Source organism: Thalassophryne amazonica, chromosome 1, assembly GCF_902500255.1.
Source record: "Thalassophryne amazonica chromosome 1, fThaAma1.1, whole genome shotgun sequence".
Lineage (NCBI taxonomy): Eukaryota > Metazoa > Chordata > Actinopteri > Batrachoidiformes > Batrachoididae > Thalassophryne > Thalassophryne amazonica.
Window position 1 is genome coordinate 73,135,153 of NC_047103.1, and position 11,088 is coordinate 73,146,240.

Genomic DNA, 11,088 nt, shown 5'->3' on the forward strand with positions numbered 1-11,088 from the left:
TTTAGTCCAATTAAGGGTCGCGGAGGGCTGGAGCCTATCCCAGCAGTCAGAGCGTGATGCGTGGTATAATCTGGACAGGACACCAGTCTGTCGCAGGGCCACATATAGACAAACAAACACATTCACACCCACATGCACACCTATGGACAATTTAAAGTCTCCAATCCACCTAACCTGCATGTCTATGGCTGTGGGAGGAAGCCGGATCACCAGGACAGAACCAACACAAACACGTGGAGAACAGACAAACTCCACACAGAAAGGCCACAAGTGTTGTGTGGGCCGCTGAAGAGGAGGTACTGCTGGCCCACCACCACAAGATGGCGCCCGCTTGAAGTGCGGGCTTCAAGCACGAGAGGGCGTCGGAGCGACCGGGAGTGACAGCTGTCACTCATCATCCGTACCAGCTGTCACTCATCCACTACACATCACCACCACCATAAAGGCCGGACTGCAACTCCACCTACCTGCCGAGAAATCAGCTACCAATCAGGTAACTTCTCTGCTGACTTACAAAGTAACAATCTGAACTTCTTTGCAGCCGTTTTCCTGTGGTGTCTCCTTATCTGTGGGATTGGCGTTTGGTGTGACCCGCGACGGCTTCGCCTCACACCCCAAACCAGATAAGTGGTTAAACAGGAGCTGCACAAGTGTGTGATTGGAGGTGGAGGTGCTCCCTCCTAACTAAACACCGACTGTGGGATTACTGAGTGTGCAAACTCACACTCATCAGTACTGTCTCTGTTCTCTGCCAGCAGTACCGGGTCTGACTGCTGAAGACAGTGGCCACCTGGGGTGCAGGGCTTGGCGGCTCCGGTGTTCTTCAGATCCGTTGGTGGTGGAAGCTGTGTGGGATCCGGCTCTTCTCTCGCCAGACGTCTTCTATCTTCTGTCGAGCCTGCCCACACGTCACCTTGTGTATAATTGACATGCCACCATATTGTTATTGTCTGTACTTCGTTGTGCAATTCACAACATTAAATTGTTACTTTTTGGCTTATCCATTGTCCGTTCATTAACGCCCCCTGTTGTGGGTCCGTGTCACGACACTTTCACAACAGGATTTCTCGGCCAGCGTCATGGATCCCGAGGGGTGTCAACCATCGCTTGAACAGCCAATGGAAGAGCGAGGTGCACAGGCGCCAGCAGGAGGCGTGTTAGGTGAGCTGCAGCACATCTTAACCGCTTTTACTGCTCGGTTGGACTTAGTTACCGAGCAGAGCATTATTCTCAATCGTAGGATGGAGGCTCTCACCGCCCAGGTCGAAGCGCATGCTCAGGGTGCTGCTGCAGCACCTCCTCCTGCTGACCGAATGCCAGAGACAGACATTCCACTGGTCGTTCAACGAACCCCCCTACCTTCCCCTGAAGCATACATAAGCCCTCCGGAGCCGTACGGAGGCTGTGTGGAGACGTGTGCGGACTTCTTGATGCAGTGCTCGCTCGTCTTTTCACAGCATCCCGTGATGTATGCGTCAGACGCTAGCCGGGTGGCTTACGTCATAAATTTGCTTTGAGGAAAGGCACGCGCCTGGGCTACGGCGCTCTGGGAGCAGAATTCATGGCTCCTAACAATTTACACTGAGTTTGTGAGGGAGCTCCGACAGGTGTTCGACCACCCTCATAGAGGCAAGACCGCTTCAAGCGTGCTGCTGTCGATACGACAGGGGTGTCAGAGCGCAGCGAAGTATGCAGTCGACTTCCGCATCGCGGCAGCACGAGCCGGCTGGAATGCTGTTGCGCTCCGTGCCGCCTTTGTAAACGGACTGTCTCTGGTCCTTAAGGAGCACCTGGTGACAAGGACGAGCTGCGGGATTTAGATGGGTTTATCGACCTGGTTATACGGTTAGACAACCGATTAACAGAACACCAACGGGAGTGAGACGAAGGGCGTGGTCAGGCACAAGCCGTCCCTCTTCCTCCCGGGTCCGAAAGGGAGCCGTTTTCCCCACGCTCCACAGCCAGGGCTCTCCACGTGACGACAGCTCCCCCTGCTGACGTTGCTATGGAAACGAGCAGGGCCAAAGAGCGATCAGATCAGAGACAAAGGAGGCTGATCCGTGGAGAGTGTTTTCTCTGCAGCTCAACCGAGCACACACAGAGAGAACGCCCCAAACGGTCAAAACAGCAGCACTCGTCCTTAGAGACCCCGACAATCTGCACGTATCCCAGTCACGATCCTAAGTGGGGATCTAACCCTTCACGCCCCAGCACTGGTGGACACGGGGTCAGAGGGGAATCTGCTGGATAGCAGATGGGCAAAGGAGGTTGGGCTCCCTCTAGTGGCCTTACCGTCACCATTGTCGGTGCGGGCACTAGATGGCACCCTTCTTCCACTAATCACACACCAGACACAGCCAGTGACATTGGTTGTGTCTGGGAATCACAGGGAGGAGATTGTGTTTTATGTAACACCTTCTACCTCCCGAGTGATTTTGGGTTTTCCATGGGTGTTAAAACACAATTCCCGGATTGATTGGCCGTCTGGGGTTGTGGTTCAGTGGAGCGAAACCTGCCACCGGGAGTGTTTAGGATCCTCGGTTCCACCCGGTGTGACAGCTAAGGAGGAGGTTTTAGTCCCCCCCAATCTGGCGGCGGTGCCAGCCGAGTACCATGACCTTGCTGACGTCTTCAGCAATGATCTGGCACTCACGCTGCCCCCACACCGTCCGTACGATTGTGCCATTGATTTGATACCGGGTGCTGAGTACCCGTCCAGCAGGCTGTACAACCTCTCACGTCCGGAACGCGAATCAATGGAGACCTACATCCGGGACTCGTTAGCTGCCAGGTTGATCCGGAACTCCACCTCCCCGATGGGTGCTGGTTTCTTTTTTGTGGGCAAGAAGGACGGCAGACTCCGTCCATGCATTGATTACAGAGGGCTGAACGAGATCACGGTTCGCAACCGATACCCGTTACCTCTGTTGGATTCAGTGTTCACGCCCCTGCATATGAGCCCAAATTTTCACGAAATTGGATCTTAGGAATGCTTATCACCTGGTTCGGATCCGGGAGGGAGACGAGTGGAAGACGGCATTTAACACCCCGTTAGGTCACTTTGAGTACCTGGTCATGCCGTTCGGCCTCACCAATGCGCCCGCGACGTTCCAAGCATTGGTTAATGACGTCTTGCGGGACTTCCTGCATCGGTTTGTCTTCGTTTATCTAGACGATATACTCATCTTTTCTCCGGATCCTGAGACCCATGTCAAGCATGTACGTCAGGTCCTACAGCAGTTGTTGGAGAACCGGCTGTTTGTGAAGGGCGAGAAGTGCGAGTTCCACCGCACTTCTTTGTCTTTCCTGGGGTTCATAATCTCCTCCAACTCCGTCGCCCCTGATCCGGCCAAGGTTGCGGCGGTGAGAGATTGGCCCCAACCAATGAACCGTAGGAAACTACAACAGTTCCTCGGTTTTGCAAATTTCTACCGGAGGTTCATCAAGGGCTACAGTCAGGTAGTTAGCCCCCTGACAGCCCTGACCTCCACAAAAGTCCCCTTCACCTGGTTGGATCGGTGCGAAGCCGCGTTTAGGGAGTTGAAACGCCGGTTCTCGACTGCACCGGTTCTGGTGCAGCCCGATCCCAATCGCCAGTTCGTAGTTGAAGTGGACGCCTCTGACTCAGGGATAGGAGCCGTGCTATCCCAGAGCGGGGAGTCCGACAAGGTTCTCCATCCATGTGCCTACTTTTCCCGCAGGTTGACCCCAGATGAACGGAACTATGACGTCGGCAATCGGGAACTTCTTGCGGTGAAGGAGGCTCTTGAGGAGTGGAGACACCTGTTGGAGGGAGCATCAGTACCATTTACGGTTTTCACGGACCATCGGAACCTGGAGTACATCCGGACCACGAAGCGTCTGAACCCCAGGCAAGCCCGCTGGTCGCTGTTCTTCAGGCGTTTTGACTTCCGGATCACCTACCGCCCCGGGACAAAAAACCAACGATCTGACGCCCTGTCCCGGGTGCATGAAGAGGAGGTCAAGACCGAGCTGTCAGACCCCCCTGAAACCATCATCCCCGAGTCCACTGTCGTGGCCACCCTTACCTGGGACGTGGAGAAGACTGTCCGGGAGGCCCTGACACGGAGCCCGGACCCAGGGACAGGTCCGAAGGACAAGGTGTACATCCCACCAGAGGCCAGGGCTGCGGTCCTTGACTTCTGTCACGGTTCCAAGCTCTCCTGTCATCCAGGGGTGCGAAGGACCGTGGCAGTGGTCTGGCAGCGCTTCTGGTGGGCGTCTATGGAAGCCGACGTCCGGGAGTATGTCCAGGCCTGCACCACCTGTGCCAGGGGCAAAGCTGACCACCACAAGGCCCAAGGCCTCCTCCAGCCTCTGCCCATGCCTTATCGCCCCGGTCTCATATTGGCCTGGACTTTGTCACGGGCCTCCCGCCGTCCCAGGGCATGACTTCCATCCTCACGATAGTGGACCGGTTCTCCAAGGCGGCCCACTTCGTGGCCCTCCCGAAGCTCCCAACGGCCCAGGAGACTGCAGACCTCCTGGTCCACCACGTCGTGCGTCTTCATGGGATTCCATCGGACATTGTCTCAGATTGTGGTCCTCAGTTCTCCTCCCAGGTCTGGAGGAGTTTCTGCAGGGAACTGGGGGCCACCGTCAGTCTCTCATCTGGGTACCACCCCCAGATGAACGGGCAGGCAGAGCGGACGAACCAGGAACTGGAGCAGGCCCTCCGCTGCGTGACCTCCGCGCACCCGACGGCCTGGAGTGACCATCTGGCCTGGATCGAGTACGCTCATAATAGCCAAGTCTCATCTGCCACCGGCCTCTCCCCGTTTGAGGTGTGTTTGGGGTACCAGCCCCCGTTGTTTCCGCTAGTGGAGGGAGAGGTCGGGGTGCCCTCGGTCCAGGCCCATCTGAGGAAGTGCCGTCGGGTGTGGCGTACCGCCCGCTCTGCCCTGCCCAGAGCCCGGACGAGGGCTAAGGCCCATGCAGACCGCCGGCGTTCCCCCGGCCCCTGCATACCAGCCCGGGCAGGAGGTCTGGCTATCCACTAAGGACATCCCCCTGCAGGTGGAATCCCAAAAGCTAAAGGACAGGTACATCGGACCATTTCCCATACTCAAAGTCCTCAGTCCAGCCGCAGTGAAGCTGGCAGCTTCAGCTTCACTGCGGATACACCCCGTTTTTCATGTGTCAAGACTCGAGCCCTACCATACCTCACCACTGTGTGCCCTGGGACCAGCGCCGCCTCCTGCCCGGATCATCGACGGGGAGCCCGCGTGGACAGTACGCCGGCTCCTGGACATCCGTCGAAAGGGCCGGGGGTTCCAGTATCTGGTGGACTGGGAGGGTTATGGCCCCGAAGAGCGCTCCTGGGTGAAGAGGAGCTTCATCCAGGAGGTACTGCTGGCCCACCACCACAAGATGGCGTCCTGCTTGAAGTGCGGGCTTCAAGCACGAGAGGGCGTCGGAGCGACCGGGAGTGACAGCTGTCACTCATCATCCATACCAGCTGTCACTCATCCACTACACATCACCACCACCATAAAGGCTGGACTGCAACTCCACCTCCCCGCCGAGAAATCAGCTACCAATCAGGTAACTTCTCTGCTGACTTACAAAGTAACAATCTGAACTTCTTTGCAGCCGTTTTCCTGTGGTGTGTCCTTATCTGTGGGATTGGCGTTTGGTGTGATCAGCGACGGCTTCGCCTCACACCCCAAACCAGATAAGTGGTTAAACAGGAGTTGCATGAGTGTGTGATTGGAGGTGGAGGTGCTCCCTCCTAACTAAACACTGACTGTGGGATTACTGAGTGTGCGAACTCACACTCATCAGTACTGTCTCTGTTCTCTGCCAGCAGTACCGGGTCTGACTGCTGAAGACAGTGGCCACCTGGGGCGCAGGGCTTGGCGGCTCCGGTGTTCTTCAGATCCGTTGGTGGTGGAAGCTGTGTGGGATCCGGCTCTTCTCTCGCCAGACGTCTTCTATCGTCGAGCCTGCCCACACGTCACCTTGTGTATAATTGACATTCCACCATATTGTTATTGTCTGTACTTCGTTGTGCGATTCACAACATTAAATTGTTACTTTTTGGCTTATCCACTGTCCGTTCATTAACGCCCCCTCTTGTGGGTCCGTGTCATGACACTTTCACAACAACAAGTGGGAATCAAACCCATGACCTTCACGCTGTGAGGCAACAGTGCTAACCACTAATCCACCATGCTACGCTCATTCATAAATAAATAGTTTAAAATCCACTTTAAAATACATTAAAACAAAAATAAATAATTGAATTACGTATACAAATTTTAATCGGGTATTTCAAATTTGTGGTCCTCTGCCTCAAGTCTTCAATGAAAATGTTTCAAGACTGAGTGCAGGATTAAAATATAAAATGACATATGGTTTGCAAACATCATGCATACATGTGTATAATAAACTAAATAACTAAATTTAATAAACTTGTCTAATAAATCAAATTTACACATTGTTCATCAAAACACCTGGTTCCAGGTCATTATATTGTTTTAGCAACTCTATTTCTGAACTGTTTACTTCTGTTTTGCACACCTTATAATATTAGCAAGTGATAAACCCTCAAACGTAAACCCATGATTTCTCATTCTTGATGCAGTTTTAAAAACACACACACAAAGGAGGTGGAATTTCGTCACTATTTGAACCCGAGCCACGTTTCCAACATGTTAGACAGTGTGTCTACAAACATCTAGATACATGTACAGGAATTCTTTTGTCTTGTCCCTTTCCCAGACAGGTGTGTGCATATACCTCTGTGATCTGTGAGGCGGTGTTGCCCCTGGCACCCAGCAGCACCATGCCCAGGGCAGAAAAGATGCTCAAGGGGGAGTAGAAAACATTTCCGGTTTTATTGTGCTCAGTCAGGTTTTTGAACAAATCCATGGAAAAGGCATTGTTGCTGTCGGATACGTTGCTTGTTGTTGCCATGATGTCTGATAAAAAGAGAGAATGGTAACTGTTAAACAGCAATATAAACTACAGAGACATTCAGTGGAGCATATACATTTACAAAGGCACAACAGGGCCTTCAAACATATTAATCCACCCCTTCAACAACATACTTAAAAAAAATAACAAAAAAAAAGTGAACATACTAGTTAATGAGAACCTGATCCTTGAAAATACACTATTGTATAAGATTGCTGAAAGTGGAAAACCATTTCCTGGGTCCCCTGTAACTCAATCTGCAACCCAATATTAAAGGGATCTTTCAAGACCTATGCCCCACCCTCCACCTAGACTAATGAAAATTCATCCATATGTTTTTGAGTAAACCTGTTTTGATATGAGTCTTGTTAATCTGACTATTGATCTGCACCATTATCCAATGTTGAATAAATGTATGAATAGAGACACACACACATGTGATTATGTTTCCTTTTGTGAATTCTTGAATGTTTTAAAAAATTGCTTTAAGGTCATAGTACTTATTAGCCTCACCACAATACAGAAAGAGGCTATTGTAATGGCCATGTATGTCTGTCTGGTTGACTTTCTGCAGCAGTATCTTCAAAACACGAAGAGCAATTATAATCAAATTTGGTATATCAATCAATCAATCAATTTTTTTTTATATAGCGCCAAATCACAAGAAACAGTTGCCCCAAGGCGCTTTATATTGTAAGGCAAGGCCATACAATAATTATGTAAAACCCCAACGGTCAAAACGACCCCCTGTGAGCAAGCACTTGGCTACAGTGGGAAGGAAAAACTCCCTTTTAACAGGAAGAAACCTCCAGCAGAACCAGGCTCAGGGAGGGGCAGTCTTCTGCTGGGACTGGTTGGGGCTGAGGGAGAGAACCAGGAAAAAGACATGCTGTGGAGGGGAGCAGAGATCGATCACTAATGATTAAATGCAGAGTGGTGCATACAGAGCAAAAAGAGAAAGAAACAGTGCATCATGGGAACCCCCCAGCAGTCTACGTCTATAGCAGCATAACTAAGGGATGGTTCAGGGTCACCTGATCCAGCCCTAACTATAAGCTTTAGCAAAAAGGAAAGTTTTAAGCCTAATCTTAAAAGTAGAGAGGGTGTCTGTCTCCCTGATCTGAATTGGGAGCTGGTTCCACAGGAGAGGAGCCTGAAAGCTGAAGGCTCTGCCTCCCATTCTACTCTTACAAACCCTAGGAACTACAAGTAAGCCTGCAGTCTGAGAGCGAAGCGCTCTATTGGGGTGATATGGTACTACGAGGTCCCTAAGATAAGACGGGACCTGATTATTCAAAACCTTATAAGTAAGAAGGAGAATTTTAAATTCTATTCTAGAATTAACAGGAAGCCAATGAAGAGAGGCCAATATGGGTGAGATATGCTCTCTCCTTCTAGTCCCCGTTAGTACTCTAGCTGCAGCATTTTGAATTAACTGAAGGCTTTTTAGGGAACTTTTAGGACAACCTGATAATAATGAATTACAATAGTCCAGCCTAGAGGAAATAAATGCATGAATTAGTTTTTCAGCATCACTCTGAGACAAGACCTTTCTAATTTTAGAGATATTGCGTAAATGCAAAAAAGCAGTCCTACATATTTGTTTAATATGCACTTTGAATGACATATCCTGATCAAAAATGACTCCAAGATTTCTCACAGTATTACTAGAGGTCAGGGTAATGCCATCCAGAGTAAGGATCTGGTTAGACACCATGTTTCTAAGATTTGTGGGGCCAAGTACAATAACTTCAGTTTTATCTGAGTTTAAAAGCAGGAAATTAGAGGTCATCCATGTCTTTATGTCTGTAAGACAATCCTGTAGTTTAGCTAATTGGTGTGTGTCCTCTGGCTTCATGGATAGATAAAGCTGGGTATCATCTGCGTAACAATGAAAATTTAAGCAATACCGTCTAATAATACTGCCTAAGGGAAGCATGTATAAAGTGAATAAAATTGGTCCTTGTGGAACTCCATAAATAACTTTAGTCTGTGAAGAAGATTCCCCATTTACATGAACAAATTGTAATCTATTAGACAAATATGATTCAAACCACCGCAGCGCAGTGCCTTTAATACCTATGGCATGCTCTAATCTCTGTAATAAAATTTTATGGTCAACAGTATCAAAAGCAGCACTGAGGTCTAACATAACAAGCACAGAGATGAGTCCACTGTCCGAGGCCATAAGAAGATCATTTGTAACCTTCACTAATGCTGTTTCTGTACTATGATGAATTCTAAAACCTGACTGAAACTCTTCAAATAGACCATTCCTCTGCAGATGATCAGTTAGCTGTTTTACAACTACCCTTTCAAGAATTTTTGAGAGAAAAGGAAGGTTGGAGATTGGCCTATAATTAGCTAAGATAGCTGGGTCAAGTGATGGCTTTTTAAGTAATGGTTTAATTACTGCCACCTTAAAAGCCTGTGGTACATAGCCAACTAACAAAGATAGATTGATCATATTTAAGATCGAAGCATTAAATAATGGTAGGGCTTCCTTGAGCAGCCTGGTAGGAATGGGGTCTAATAGATATGTTGATGGTTTGGATGAAGTAACTAATGAAAATAACTCAGACAGAACAATCGGAGAGAAAGAGTCTAACCAAATACTGGCATCACTGAAAGCAGCCAAAGATAACGATACGTCTTTGGGATGGTTATGAGTAATTTTATCTCTAATAGTTAAAATTTTGTTAGCAAAGAAAGTCATGAAGTCATTACTAGTTAAAGTTAATGGAATACTCAGCTCAATAGAGCTCTGACTCTTTGTCAGCCTGGCTACAGTGCTGAAAAGAAACCTGGGGTTGTTCTTATTTTCTTCAATTAGTGATGAGTAGAAAGATGTCCTAGCTTTACGGAGGGCTTTTTTTATAGAGCAACAGACTCTTTTTCCAGGCTAAGTGAAGATCTTCTAAATTAGTGAGATGCCATTTCCTCTCCAACTTACGGGTTATCTGCTTTAAGCTATGAGTTTTTGAGTTATACCACGGAGTCAGGCACTTCTGATTTAAAGCTCTCTTTTTCAGAGGAGCTACAGCATCCAAAGTTGTCTTCAATGAGGATGTAAAACTATTGACGAGATACTCTATCTCACTTACAGAGTTTAGGTAGCTACTCTGCACTGTGTTGGTATATGGCATTAGAGAACATAAAGAAGGAATCATATCCTTAAACCTAGTTACAGCGCTTTCTGAAAGACTTCTAGTGTAATGAAACTTATTCCCCACTGCTGGGTAGTCCATCAGAGTAAATGTAAATGTTATTAAGAAATGATCAGACAGAAGGGATATATAAACTCAGTGGGCTGTCCTCTCATAACACAGGTCATGTCAAGGTCATCAGTCTAAGGTTAATGTCAAATCAGAGGTCACTGTCTGTAGTACATTAATGACCATAATGAAAAGTGGTTTTCTGCATAGACTTCTGTTCTCCTGGAACTAACATTCATCAGGCTTCTGAAGTTGATGCAGCATCATAATATCAAGGAATGTAAAACATTAGCTGATGGCAGCAAAGATACCTTGGTAAGAAAAGGTCATTCATTATCCTTTCAATGAAGTTTATTATTTCAGATGTTGTTGCAAAAATTAATCACAGTCCTACTTATTGGAGCTTGATTTTGCAGAATGCCATATCTCAATTTATCATCATCAAAGAATCCAAACCATTACAGAAATCACACTACAGGCAAGAGGGGAAAAACCCACAGACCTCAAATATACGCGTACCTCTTAACCAAACAGCTTCAGAAAAGTTAGTTAAGGAAAAAAGAAAAGAAAAGAGAGCCATATGCTGTGCTTACCTTTAGACTTTTCTTCAAGTCAGCAGCTGACATAAACTGAAGGAACAAATGTCTTGTTAGATCATGTCTGACACACCCAAACTCAGGGAGGGCTGTGGCAAGAAAAAAAAAGTCACACCCACAAGGCGCTATGTTGTTCCAAAGGGTGTATTTTCCCAGGAGGCTGTCAAAACACTCATGAGTGTGTATTGGTCATTATATTTTGAACATGAATACTGTTGACTTATCACTTTAGGATAAAGTGGATCATCAAGAACAGAAAACCTAAAATTCACAATATTTCACTCATAAGTATTTACAGCAGTTTCCTCAGGAAGACAAAGCTGAAAGGATCATTTTGC

General features: G+C 48.1%; 1 pseudogene; it reads right to left on the minus strand.

Moving 5' to 3' along the window:
• Positions 1 to 10,877, minus strand: part of LOC117511783 — a 130,893-nt pseudogene extending 120,016 nt beyond the window's left edge.
• Between the last annotated feature and the right edge of the window lie 211 nt (positions 10,878 to 11,088).